The sequence below is a fragment of the Diadema antillarum genome, unplaced genomic scaffold (assembly GCF_040938485.1).
Source record: "Diadema antillarum isolate AM-2024a unplaced genomic scaffold, OU_Dant_1.0 seq00000024_RagTag, whole genome shotgun sequence".
In the NCBI taxonomy this organism is placed as follows: domain Eukaryota; kingdom Metazoa; phylum Echinodermata; class Echinoidea; order Diadematoida; family Diadematidae; genus Diadema; species Diadema antillarum.
Genome location: NW_027271142.1, coordinates 720,753 through 732,241, shown reverse-complemented (window position 1 = coordinate 732,241; position 11,489 = coordinate 720,753).

Genomic DNA, 11,489 nt, shown 5'->3' with positions numbered 1-11,489 from the left:
TGCTTTCAATGCAGACTTTTAGAACGAGACCTCGATTTCTCTTTAAAACAGATAATTTAGAAGTAATTAACATAGAACGCCTGAATCAAGGATTTATTCCTCTGATGGAGGACAGAATATGCAATTCAATATTCATTGTGATGGATAATAGTTTCAAATCGTACCAATCATTTTCTGTGGTCATAATATTATATCAGTTTGTAAAAGTTATTGGATGCCAGTTTCAAATCCACTTTCTTCAAAAAGAAAACTTTTTTTTCGCAATGTGAAACGTATTATGGGAGTTAACGATTTTACTTTGTATAGGTTTGTTTGTGTGTGTGTGTGTGTGTGTGTGAGTGTGTGAGTGTTTTCGTGTGTGTATCTCGTTTCTATCTACTCTACTTATTGATTACCATGGTTTCCAAGGACATCCCACTACGGGCACACGGAGCAAACACAGGTAGAAACACACACACACACACACACACACACACACTCATACATACACACACACACAACACACACATACACACACACACCACTGAACTAGTTCTAGCTCAGTACTCACATAGCATATAGATTATGTATTACATTATATAACAGTGTAGTATATATATCATAATATTATATAGATATATATATATATATTGTATCGAGATATATATATATATATATATATATATATATATATATATATATTTATGTATTTTATACTGGGATAATGCTGATACTCGTAACGTACGCCTCTGTCGTCTAAGGAAGAATTCAATAATCAGGACAGTGTAACGATGACAGAAGATGTTGCAGGGTGCCGCCTGGTGGAAGCTTTTGACCTTCGGTCTTCATCAGCTTTATTGTCTGTTTGTAAGAAATGAAATAGATGCTTTAAAAGCATGACAGATCATAAATGGAGTAATGAACATAATACATCGAATACAGCATGGGTTAACAGCTTGAGAGCATACTTAACAACATATTATTTAGCAATTGCAAAACATTCAACATTGTGAGTATTACCGTAAGTAGGTGTATAATAATTCTCAGACTATGCTCCGACCATTAGTTGTTCACACGCCATCTTATGTTCGTGGAAAAAAAAAAAATCAGTAGAAAGGGACCAGTCCCCTCAAATGTTATACTGGTGTAAGCAGATGTTAGCGCCCTCTACACCAATATACCACACAGGGAATGCCTAGCCGCATGCAAGAGGGCTCTGGATAAACGGGACGACAAATCCCCTCCCACAGACCACTTAACCCGCCTAATTGAATTAATTCTCAAACTGAACAATATCACATTTTTTGACACCCACTACTTACACATATAGAAGGAACGGCCATGGGCACATCAATGGCCCCCTCGTATGCCAATAAAATTATTTTCATGGCGAATCTAGAGGGAAAACCATTCATGCATCACCACACAAACCGTACGAAGACTGATGGCACCGATACATTGATGCCATCAATTTCATCTGGTGTCATGATCTATCACACTATTGATCAACTCATTTCATCTCACAATCATACTCACATTCAAAACATCCACTACTCAGGTTCCCTTTTCGGACGCTTTGATTAATACATATTAAGAATAGAAGACTCCACACCACCCCCTAATCTAAGATCACTGACAGTCATGCTTATTAAATTAATTTCCGAATCTTTTGATTTGATTTGATTTATTTCTGCTTAATTCTGTTACATGAGATATGATTTTGTACAGGTAATTTATGACAGCCATTATATCAACACATAATTTTTAGTACAAAATAAAACATATACAAACAGCTTACAGGGAACAGAAGGGTCTCTCCAAAATAAGCCAGGGCTTGACGGTATGGAGACCCTATATTTAACTACTCTGGATAGAATAAGGGATAGAGAAAGGGGGAAGGGTAGGGGGAAAGGGAAAATTACAGTGTATATTATGCACCACTCTAACTACTTTACAACTACTTTACATCAATGACAACAAATGCGTCTGCTATTAAGTTTAACACGTTCAGTTGTCTTTGCCGTAGTAATAACCGAATATGCATGCACTGTGAAAATAGTAATAAATGGATACAAAGCATTCTTACATGTGGTTATCTGACATGAAATAACAAAATATATCGCGGTTAAATGTACACAGTTATGGTTAGGCACATGGTATACATTCATATATGCTCATATACATAATATACATTATGTACCTATCCTAAACATTCATATACATACCCATATTTATGGATAGATAAATAAATCCATACATGTATGCACACGTACATGTTTACATATATTTGATTATAATGCATAACAATAAAGAAATCAAAATATTATCCTGGGGAATACTGCTTAAGGAGGTGAAGTTTTACAGCCTTTTTAAATGAATAAAAAGTGGTCATGTTTTTGATTTCGTTTGGAAGGGAATTCCAAGTGTCAGGGCTGGATTGTCTGATAGAAAGATGCACTAGTGCAGTTTTGGGGTTAAATAAATGCAAATTTGTGGATTGTCTGGTAGGATAAGAGTGAATCTCTGAATTTGAAAGAAATATTCTGTTAAATAATGGAGGCTAGAGGTTTGACTTGAGGCAAAACAGCTTTTTGGAGAAAATGTATGTCATTTATCTTATCTCACAGACAGCCAAAGACAACCCAACAAACACCGACACATCTGGTTTAATAGCAGTAACTTCATTATTGAATTTAGTTATGATATGTGTTTTATATTTTTTATTGCATGATTTGCCTGTATGTAACATAAATACCCGTTACTATATACCTATCTAAAGTACAGTTACACATTGTTGAATGTTTTGCAATTGCTAAATATGTTGCCAAGTATGATCTGCAGCTGTTAACTCATGCTGAAATTGTATTCAATGTATTATGTTCATTGCTCCATACTATGACCTGTCATGCTTAAAACATCTATTTTATATAAACAGACAATAAAGCTGAAGAAGACCGAAGGTCAAAAGCTTCCACCAGTCGGCATCCTGCAACATCTTCTGTCATCATTACATTGTCTATTTATACATAATAATTTGATATTGATAATAATAATAATAATAATAATAATAATAATAATAATAATAATAATATTGATAATAATGATAATGATGATGATAATGATATTATTATTACTGTTATTATTATTATTATTATTATTATTATTATTATTACTTTTATTATGATATTCAAAATTATGTGTGTATCTCGACCTGCAAGGAGCAAGGATGAAAGAAAGATACTTAGTGTCACGCGATCTACACACACTAATAATAGTCTATCATGACCGTGATCGTGACGATGGCTTGTAACTCATTACCTAGCAACGGTGTGAATGATAAGCTGTGAACCCTTATTGCACCCAGGGAGAGAGATAGAGAGAGGGAGGGGAGATAGTTTCTCAGATTCATTTGTATTATTGTCCACGTATAAAGGTTTTCAAGGTTGAAACCCTCAAACAAGATGTCAATTTTCTCAAAGAGGTTGCCAGTATGGGCTGGAAATTGACTGTAAACATCTCCATCAAACACTTTTTCTGAAGACTACGTATAGCATTTTTTTTTTGAAGGTATTGAAAAAATAACAAACAAGATATACGCAAAATATGGTCCAAAAAATGTTCATTTTTATTTCATCAACCCTTTATCATGAAGAGAATTTAATTTTGTCCACAGCATGGGGAATTCAAGGTGAAGTGTAATGCACTTCACATAATTTCATTAAAACGAAAATTATCATATCAATGCGTAGTGACGTCACTGACTATGGGTAATGGATTTCAGGGACTTGTTACACGCAAGGAAAAGTGCAGAAAAAGGTGAAGTCTTTCTAATCGATTAAAAGACTGTCCTCTAACATTATGATAAGTTGATTGCTCTTTTCACAGAAGCTTTACCTTATGGCAAGAAAGCGACCTGTCGATGCTCGCACAATGATATTATTGTCTTCTTTAGAACGAGAAAGGTCAAAGACTACTTCCTGAGGCCAGATAGAGGGAGTGGTTTGGTGCGCTTTCCTTTTGACGAAAATGCGATGAGGCAAATTCTTGATCGTTTGCACTGAAAGGCAAGTGTTCGGATAGTCTGTCTCATAGAATGACAGCTTTTTCTTATCCTTAACATGGTATCCTGGTCTTTCCGTTTTATCATGTTTTCGCTATTTGACTGCTGCAAGAGGAAGAGGGAGCGAGAGCAGATATGGTAGAAGAAGAAGTATACTTCTAATACTTCTATTTTTAAGCTCACTTATACTCTCATCCTCGCTTCTATATCCTCCACTTCCAAAACCCTTTTCAGGATTACCGCATGGTGAACCGCAAACCCAATATCTGAGTTAAAAAGTATCTTGCCGAATCTAAAACTTGTATTATCTGCTGCTGCTCTCCGAGCAGAGACATAAAACACAGGCACGCACACACACACACACACACGCACACACACACACACACACACACACAAACACACAAATAAAAACATTTTCAATGTTAGAACACTTCGATTGTCACAAATACATCACAGACACATCACAATACAAAAGCCTGGATGAATTGTCAAGTACAGCTTATAAGACAATAAAACATGTGAAATATGAGGAATCTACATAGAAGCATTGCTTGTAGGGTGTAGATTCCCAGATGCGGATATGAGATTATTTCTTACTTGGTTATGTAATTAAAGGAATGACAATTTGTGAATTGGAGAAATATAAACGCCAAAAAGTAAAAAGAAAAAGAAAAAAAAAAAACAAAGAAAACAATGTCCGCGGCACAGACTTCTTAGTCCATGGGCCAAGACCCGAAAAATGGGTTATTGGTACCACCTGAGGTGGCAAAACCTTTTTGGTGTCATTTTGTTTGTCGGACATAGATACGCTTATCAAGCTATGATAGCATTTCCAAATGAGTAGCTTAGTCATAATAAATGAATTTTTAACCAATTTGGTCTCGTTTTTATATCCCTATACTTCTGAATCGAAACTAACTGCTATACAAAGACGAGCACTGCCTTCTGTATGTCCACAGGTGTTCTGTTGTAAACGCGGTGCGCTTAGTCTTTATTCAAGGCAGCGAAGGGAATATCCAAAGGGTTATGATGTCTACAGCTGTCACGCGGTGCGCTAAGTCTTCATCTAGAACAATGTACCGTCATCATATCTAAAGTTCCTAATAAAAGGGATTATCTATACTGTTTTTATACCACCCTCTCAACAAATACATCAGTTTTAAACAAAAATCACTCTGTTCATTTACAGCATTATTAATTATAATGTATTGTAGTGTACCGGTACATTGTTTTCGCATAATCTTTCATTGTTGGAGGGAAATAAAGCGACATTGGCGTGGTATTAGCGTTTTCACCATAGCGTTTTCACCGGAAAATGATAGATAATTGAAAAATACGGTAAAATTCACGAGGAATTGTTTTTTTTTTTGTTGCTGTTGTTTTTAGATAAAGGAATATACACTGTATCATAAGCTTTGGATAGTCCCTTCGCCGTCTTGAATATTAGACTAAGCGCTGTGGAAGTCATAACCCTTGGATATTCCCTTCGCTGCCTTGAATAACGACTAAGCGCACCGCGTTTACAACAGAACACCTGTACACATACAGAAGACAGTGCTCTTCTTTGTATAGCGGTTGGTCTCGATTCAGAAGTACAGGGATATAACAACGAGACCAAATTGGTTTAAAATTCATTTATTATGACTAAGCTACTCATTTGGAAATGCTATCATAGCTTGATAAGCATATCTATGCCCGACAAACAAAATGACACCAAAAAGGTATTGCCACCTCAGGTGGTACCAATATCTGGCCTGGCCCATGGACTATCTTGAGAGTTGCGTGATCACCCGAGCGAGGTACAAGTCAGATGCAGTGTACAATAGCAGAGATACTAAATGTGTACAAAGGAAGTTCAGGAGATAATACAGAAATCACGAGCGAGGCACATGTTACATAATCGATAATGTCAGTAATGTGAAGTATGAACAGAGAATATCGAGGAGGATTGAAGAATAGCTATAGATATGAATTCAGAAAAACTAGTTTAAGTTTATGTTTAGATGAATAAATAGACTGAGATTGGATTAAATTGGATTAAAGAGACAGATATTGATTTTAAAAAATCTAATCTTCCCATGAAAGCCATATTCCGGGAGGCATAATACAAGATATAGACATGAATTTGGGGCACGAATACAGGCATTCATGCAGTGCTCATCTGTACATTTTAGGAACCTCGTATGCTTTGTTCCCGTAAGGAACGGATTAAAGGGGCATTCCGGACGATTTTCATAATTTCACATCATGTAATACATAAATCGACAGCTCCATGCATAGATTTGTGGAATTTATTGTGGTCCTTGAGCAGAGAAACTAATAAATTGAAAATCTTAAACAAATTACACTGAACAGTGTTGATGACATCAGAGCCTCATATATTTCAGAAATGTAGCAGTGTAATTCCATTACAATACCGCTTGCTCTACAAGTTCACCTGTAAAAATCTATGCATGCCTTCTTCTTTTGTTCTGCTTCCTTGAGCCCCAAGTCATGCATTCTAATATGGTGAGGCTGACATGTCATCCGCCCCTTGTTCATTGCAATTTGTTACAAATTTTGAAAACATTCTCATTCCTTATCCGAGTCACTATAAATTCTGAAACTCTGTACTCAGTTTGACTAATTTATAGTTGTTCAAATGTAAAAGTCTGAAAATCATCCGGAGGTCCCCTTTTAGAGATCGCCGTCTTTCACCACTACTGTAACGGTATAGAGGCGCGTTGTTGCTGCTGTTGATGTTGTTGTTTCTTTCTTGCTGCTTTTTTTCGGGGGGGGGGGGGGGGGTGAGGTGTGTTTAGGTATAGAATTTTGTGGGAAGTTAATCCTTTTCTCATTCCCACAGGGACATGTCAGATGATCATGGGAGTCCAATTGTTTGTACTATTCAAGCTTATGCAATATACTCAGATATGTATAATATTGAAGTAGTGCGTTCTGGAATCAGTGTAATTGTTTTGTTCGTCAGCATTGCCGCCCCCCCCCCCCAATAAAATGAAACATTAAATAGTTCATGAAAATCCGTCAAGGTAAGATAGTGCATTTTCATGCTCTAAACGAAAGATAGCTAACACCAATGCATTTTTTGAAGAAGCCAAACCAGTCGAAGGTTTTTGAAGAGAAGAATAGGTGTAGACCTGACAACCATTCAACTGTTCAAAGTGTTCAATGCTTATTACAATAGTACAATATTTCTTCAATTAACTTCACGAACACAAGATTTGGATATGACTTCTTTAAATGGTACAACAACAACGACAAACATTAGAGATAAAGAGGAGTTGGTTAAGTCGATGTACTATGAGTTAACTGACACCATCAGCTTCCAAATGATAGAATACTTTTATCATTTTGTCTTGATAAGTTGATTGTAAGAAAGCTAACTGCAATCCTTCAATGTCTGAGATGTTATACATATATGTATATATAAGCAAACCGTTGCAAATACGATTGTATATGAGATGAACAAAATCGTCAGAGACAATTTGATTTTAACTCATAACACACTCTTGATTTGTGTACAGAAATGTTTGAAATTCATTTCTGACCAGTCTTCGACTTTGCAAATGAGACAAGAATTACTAAGGATATCCACCTTTACACTCTCTAATAAATATCAAATCTCAACATTTATAGATTAGATATAATACATTTAGATTTATGCTTCAATATGCACAGAAAGTATTTCCAAAAGTGTTTCCAGACTCTTCTAATATACATGTCACTAATATATCAACAAAAGGAATAAAATTTCCAGTAACCTTCTGCGCCCCACCCTGTCCACACCCCGATGTGGTTGACCGGAAGAGGATCCGGGTCTGTCCAGTCGAGGAAGGGGACTCGGTTGTCATGGCGACCAATCCTGAGATGACCCTCATCAAAGGTCAACCAGAAGTGATCGTACATCGGAATACCTGAAAGCACTTTCCTGGAGTATGCTGATGCGACTGATTGGCAGTGAGGCGATGAACTGTACTTTGTTGGACATTCTCGCTGTACCCTGACGTAGGTGTTCCCGTTTGAACCGAAAGCTGGTACCACACAGAAAGGAAATACAATTACTTGTATGAAATGAGGGACAACACTGCAGAGCTACCAAGTCTCACGCATTCTGCGTGAGACTCAAGCATTTAGGGTCTGTCTCACGATCTCACGCATGGCAACCGTTTTTCTCACGCATCGGGTGAAGTCTGCAATTTGGGCCAAAAATAAGGAGCATAGCTCAAAGGATTAAAGTCATAGTTGCAATTGAAGGTATAATTTCCCTTTTGTCTTTCAAAATTGGTAAAAAAATAGTCACTTAAGTATGCACCAGATCGCACCATTAAGAGCTAATAATTAAAAAAAAGCTCCCTACCATGGGAGGGGGGACATCCCCTTGTTCGTGCGCGCATGCGCGCGAGCGCCGAGACGCCGAGTCATGAAAATCTCACTCATAAAAGTTTTTTGAACTTGGCATCTCTGAACACTGTCAGAAAAAAAAAAAAGAGTTTTATGGTTCGGGGTGTAATGCCACTGGTGTTACTCAAAATATCGTTTACATTATGTGTATTCAACAATACTTAACATCGATTATTATGGATTCAAATATTTTCAGTGGTTGTTTCTATCCCCAACTCGCATTTTAGAACAACTCTTAAGCACTAATGCTGTATTTTTCTTTCTTCTGCAAATGGTATGCCTATTGATGGATAGATTGATAAGAGAGACAGACAGACAGACAGACAGACAGAGAGGGAGATAAATTTTTCTATTTTCAATGTTATAGTGGATATTTCTATGTTATGGTTGTTGGAAAATGAATGAAAATATATAGTTGAATTGAAATGAATTGAATTGAAGTAATAGAAATAGGAGATTTACATAGATGTGTTATCAATATAGCATGGACTGACCTTGAGGGGATACGACATTTATTGCCTGAACTAGAATTGTATTGCCCGAGTCGAAGACAATTCTAATGAGGGCAATTAATGTCGTATCCCCCGAAAGTAGACAGTCCATATCATTATTATTACCCATTTCAGGCATCTTGAGCAGCAAAATAAATCATTACAATGTATTCTTATATCACAACTTCGCAATTTGCGGTATTCCACTCGGCGCCAGCTTTGTAGAGCTAAACCACTACACTGCGCGCTACATCCCTATAGACCGATTCGGGTTCGTTGAGGGCAGCAGACAATTTGTGGCAGAGCGGGTTGATATCTATCAACCCGACCTGATTTGTGGCACTGGGCGCAGCCATGAGCTCATTTTGAGGTGTCTTAGCCGACCTCCCCCCCCCCCCCCCTGCTCTCCCCCACCCCACGGGCAACATGTTTATCACGCACTTGTAACAAAGGTTCGCACACTATGAAAGCAAGCATTCCCGCACTCATTACGACACGCCCATTGGCTAAAACAACCATGCATCAGTTTTTCATTCCGCGCGCGGAAGGGGGTGGGGGAGAGAGGAGGGGGGGAGGCTGGGGTCGGCTAAGACACCGCGTTAATGGCGCTGCCCATGCCAAAAATACACATAGCGCGTCGCAGAATCGGTCTATACACAGCTCGTACTGAATATGCAGCGCGCGTACACAGCCAACTCACACAGGCGCGGCAGTAGGGATTGTCCTTTGTTTTTTTTGTTTGTTTGTTTGTTTGTTTGTTTGTTTGTTTGTTAGTTTTGTACATGTTAACCCATGGAATTTGGTATAATCTCTTTGACATTTGCCCTTTGTCGCCGAAATTCGGGAGTGCAGCGCTCGTATAGAAACAGCCAGTTCACACATAATCAGCGATCGCCCTTTGGTTTTACGTGTTAATATGGGAATTTGCCCTTCGTCGCGAAACGACTCTGCGAGAAACTGTCATCAACAGCAAATTTTCATCACTAGAAGCTCAAGTGCCCGGATGCCATGTTCCCCCTTTTTATTAAACATGCAAATCCCATAGGTGTTAGGTGGGGAATACGGAAAATTTGCTCCTCTTCTCCCTATACTGGCGCGTGATTCCGCGCGTAGTATACTAGTATACGAGGGAAATACAATTCTGTAGAACCACAGCTCAGATGCCCGACCGATACGAGTAATAACTTTTTGATATCCCGATTAAATTGTTGAAAGAATATGAACTCATATTAGTGTCTGACCCCTTTAAGATTTCAAAAAAGAGAGGGCAATAAAAAAAAGAATTGAGGTGCTCTAGCATGCCAAACATAACAAAAATAACTGGTCATTAGAAGTAAGGGGAAAATACTTCTCTTAGACCTGCAGAAATTGACAAATATAAAATTCAAGTGTTTGAACGCAAAATTAGATAAACGCCATATTCAATGTTTCATTGCCTAATTTGCAGGAATTTTTACGTAATATGATATGTATATACATGTATATATATATATATATATATATATATATATATATATATGTATATAAAATTAAAATAATCACTTACATTTTACTTATTGATTTTTTTTTTATCATCCAGCAGATTAGATTTCAAATATCTGGAAGTGGATATAATCTGTTATTGTATTCATATACTCTTCAAACAGGTGAACTGCTCGAATATGGAAGGGGGTATTTAGCCTTACCGATGCGGTACATCTCAACGAGACTGGTGTTTTCACGGGACAAGGCGATTTCCGCGTCTTGAGCTGCGCTGAGCTCGAAGTCGACCTCCACTGAACTTTGGGACAGTTCGAAACCGAGAAAGACGTAATGTCTCGTCCACGTTCCCCCGTCTTCCGTATGAATCACGGGGCATGCTACAAGTTTAAAACAATGTAAAGGGAACACTGAGTATTTGCGGTATGCGTATAATGGTTTAAGTCCCTTCACAGTGGCGGATCCAGAGGGGGAGCAACCGGCGCACGCCCTCTTTTTTTCGTTAAATCAAAAGAAAAAAAAGGGGAAAAAAAGAAATGAAACCCTCAAGTGGCACCAGATAATATTAGTTGCGGCCACCTTATAAACAGAATTCATTGTTCCGCCCCTGCTATTGTAAAAGTGAAAAAAGAAGATCTGCATCACCCGCCGTTGCACACACATCAGTCAGGATAAAAGAGATACAAGTAATCAAAGCTGCATGCTATAATAGACACAGTATTAAGGGGAATCTTAGGAGTATTCGCGGTATGTGTGTATGTGGTGTAGGTCCCTATATAGCTGAAAAGGGAAAGAAGAAATCTGCATCATCTGCACGTACATCAGTCAGGATAAAAGACAGATACAAGCAAACAATGCGGCATGCTATCGTTAGACGCGTCTTTTAGAGCCGTTGTCATTATGCGATAGATGTTATTATGAAATTTAAAAAAAAAAATCAATGACTCTTCTCTTTTTCCTAGTGAGTTACATCATTGTTACACATGAATTAAATGTCACACAACAAGAAATAACGACACTTTCATGAAAGAACGCAGTGTCCCACCATGTATTTATACTGTGTTGATATCATTCGATTA